The 3,906-nt window shown below is 30.4% G+C and overlaps 1 long non-coding RNA gene across 1 annotated transcript; it reads left to right on the forward strand.

Moving 5' to 3' along the window:
- Window positions 1-361: 361 nt before the first annotated feature.
- Window positions 362-3,670, forward strand: LOC138326787 (uncharacterized). Its single transcript, XR_011208953.1, has 3 exons — window positions 362-1,030; window positions 1,751-2,453; window positions 3,174-3,670. It is a non-coding gene; the product is annotated as an uncharacterized lncRNA (long non-coding RNA).
- Window positions 3,671-3,906: the final 236 nt, after the last annotated feature.

Genomic DNA, 3,906 nt, shown 5'->3' on the forward strand with positions numbered 1-3,906 from the left:
AATGAGTTTCCTATTCCATGGTGGCCCCCGAACACGATAGATATAGTCTTCTGTTTCAAATGATAATACTAATTTATAAGATATTGATACATTGTTTCAAAATGTTTGTTTATTGGTATACCATATTTCTCACAATATATAAATGACTAGCTGATCTATACATCATCAAAGTACTATGTAATACTGCAGATTCATATCCTTCATAGAAACAGATGAATAATAAGTCAAGATATTACATAAAAGGTGAATGGTTTGAACCATGTTTGCACTTTTGTGCTTCAGTAAACAATCTTTATTACACATCATATCTTTTTGTTCTAATTCCAGGTTTATCGGTAAGCATATCGGTCTGATGCAGAAATTATGGTTTGTATTGCTGGTAATGTATGATCAATATTCAATTTTAATTGAAAATTGATTGCTTTAAAGATTATGAAAGGTAACAGCCTTGGTTGAATGAGAAAAGTTCAGATCCTTTAATCGACCCAATAAGCGCCCTATCCCTATAAGTACCTCTCCGATTTTTTAGGCTCCAATTTCACTTACTTTGAATTAAATTCATGCTCAAAATATGAAAATTTTGTTGGTTTCCTAACTGATTTCTTTTGCAGATTGATTTATGGATTATTTTCTACAATATTTTTTATAAAAGTCTTGTCAATTTGTTTCTATTAAGAGGCGACTTATTTGCTTCATTATTTTAGGCGCTCTGGACACTTATTGGGTCGAATATGGAATTTGTATGTTACAAGTATTTTTAGCCAATCATCATCAAATCACCTTTCGTCTATGGTTTATCTGTCTGTAAACACATTATTGTAAGTATCCCATGTCAAACTGAAGTGTTAATATAAGCAGTTATTAGGCAGTTTTGTAGCAGTCCCACAATTTTTAGGCAGTTATTAGGCAGTTCTCAGCAGTCCAGATTTAATCATGTTGATGTTTTTATCTTAATTAAATGTTTCAGAGTTTTTGACATTACTTACCAGTAATATCAACATTTTGAGTTTGAGGAGGACTCACTTTCTTGGTAAGATTTCTTCTGTCATTGTATAATTTCGGAACTAAATACTAAATTAAATAATAACTTGCTTGCCGAATTGATTGTTATAATTAATATTCATTTCATATCATACGATTAATACATTCTATCTCCAAGGAACTAATTGATAAAGTCTTGTGTTATTCATATTACTCCGAGCGTTATTACTGCACACTACTAGTAATAAGTGAAAAGGAAATAAACAGACACAGACAGGCATTTGTCTCTATATCCATATCTAAATTACTCTAACAGAATTTGATCTAATAATTTTAAAAGTTTGTTTTATTTAAATTACCATATTCTGATATTGTGTCCGAAAACAACATATGAAAAATTCCTTATTGGTCCTTCATTTATAGTTATCATTCTAGGAAAGTGAATGAGTTTCCTATTCCATGGTGGCCCCCGAACACGATAGATATAGTCTTCTGTTTCAAATGATAATACTAATTTATAAGATATTGATACATTGTTTCAAAATGTTTGTTTATTGGTATACCATATTTCTCACAATATATAAATGACTAGCTGATCTATACATCATCAAAGTACTATGTAATACTGCAGATTCATATCCTTCATAGAAACAGATGAATAATAAGTCAAGATATTACATAAAAGGTGAATGGTTTGAACCATGTTTGCACTTTTGTGCTTCAGTAAACAATCTTTATTACACATCATATCTTTTTGTTCTAATTCCAGGTTTATCGGTAAGCATTTCGGTCTGATGCAGAAATTATGGTTTGTATTGCTGGTAATGTATGATCAATATTCAATTTTAATTGAAAATTGATTGCTTTAAAGATTATGAAAGGTAACAGCCTTGGTTGAATGAGAAAAGTTCAGATCCTTTAATCGACCCAATAAGCGCCCTATCCCTATAAGTACCTCTCCGATTTTTTAGGCTCCAATTTCACTTACTTTGAATTAAATTCATGCTCAAAATATGAAAATTTTGTTGGTTTCCTAACTGATTTCTTTTGCAGATTGATTTATGGATTATTTTCTACAATATTTTTTATAAAAGTCTTGTCAATTTGTTTCTATTAAGAGGCGACTTATTTGCTTCATTATTTTAGGCGCTCTGGACACTTATTGGGTCGAATATGGAATTTGTATGTTACAAGTATTTTTAGCCAATCATCATCAAATCACCTTTCGTCTATGGTTTATCTGTCTGTAAACACATTATTGTAAGTATCCCATGTCAAACTGAAGTGTTAATATAAGCAGTTATTAGGCAGTTTTGTAGCAGTCCCACAATTTTTAGGCAGTTATTAGGCAGTTCTCAGCAGTCCAGATTTAATCATGTTGATGTTTTTATCTTAATTAAATGTTTCAGAGTTTTTGACATTACTTACCAGTAATATCAACATTTTGAGTTTGAGGAGGACTCACTTTCTTGGTAAGATTTCTTCTGTCATTGTATAATTTCGGAACTAAATACTAAATTAAATAATAACTTGCTTGCCGAATTGATTGTTATAATTAATATTCATTTCATATCATACGATTAATACATTCTATCTCCAAGGAACTAATTGATAAAGTCTTGTGTTATTCATATTACTCCGAGCGTTATTACTGCACACTACTAGTAATAAGTGAAAAGGAAATAAACGGACACAGACAGGCATTTGTCTCTATATCCATATCTAAATTACTCTAACAGAATTTGATCTAATAATTTTAAAAGTTTGTTTTATTTAAATTACCATATTCTGATATTGTGTCCGAAAACAACATATGAAAAATTCCTTATTGGTCCTTCATTTATAGTTATCATTCTAGGAAAGTGAATGAGTTTCCTATTCCATGGTGGCCCCCGAACACGATAGATATAGTCTTCTGTTTCAAATGATAATACTAATTTATAAGATATTGATACATTGTTTCAAAATGTTTGTTTATTGGTATACCATATTTCTCACAATATATAAATGACTAGCTGATCTATACATCATCAAAGTACTATGTAATACTGCAGATTCATATCCTTCATAGAAACAGATGAATAATAAGTCAAGATATTACATAAAAGGTGAATGGTTTGAACCATGTTTGCACTTTTGTGCTTCAGTAAACAATCTTTATTACACATCATATCTTTTTGTTCTAATTCCAGGTTTATCGGTAAGCATTTCGGTCTGATGCAGAAATTATGGTTTGTATTGCTGGTAATGTATGATCAATATTCAATTTTAATTGAAAATTGATTGCTTTAAAGATTATGAAAGGTAACAGCCTTGGTTGAATGAGAAAAGTTCAGATCCTTTAATCGACCCAATAAGCGCCCTATCCCTATAAGTACCTCTCCGATTTTTTAGGCTCCAATTTCACTTACTTTGAATTAAATTCATGCTCAAAATATGAAAATTTTGTTGGTTTCCTAACTGATTTCTTTTGCAGATTGATTTATGGATTATTTTCTACAATATTTTTTATAAAAGTCTTGTCAATTTGTTTCTATTAAGAGGCGACTTATTTGCTTCATTATTTTAGGCGCTCTGGACACTTATTGGGTCGAATATGGAATTTGTATGTTACAAGTATTTTTAGCCAATCATCATCAAATCACCTTTCGTCTATGGTTTATCTGTCTGTAAACACATTATTGTAAGTATCCCATGTCAAACTGAAGTGTTAATATAAGCAGTTATTAGGCAGTTTTTTGTAGCAGTCCCACAATTTTTAGGCAGTTATTAGGCAGTTCTCAGCAGTCCAGATTTAATCATGTTGATGTTTTTATCTTAATTAAATGTTTCAGAGTTTTTGACATTACTTACCAGTAATATCAACATTTTGAGTTTGAGGAGGACTCACTTTCTTGGTAAGATTTCTTCTGTCATTGTATAATT

The sequence above is a fragment of the Argopecten irradians genome, chromosome 7, assembly GCF_041381155.1.
Source record: "Argopecten irradians isolate NY chromosome 7, Ai_NY, whole genome shotgun sequence".
NCBI classification, from domain to species: domain Eukaryota; kingdom Metazoa; phylum Mollusca; class Bivalvia; order Pectinida; family Pectinidae; genus Argopecten; species Argopecten irradians.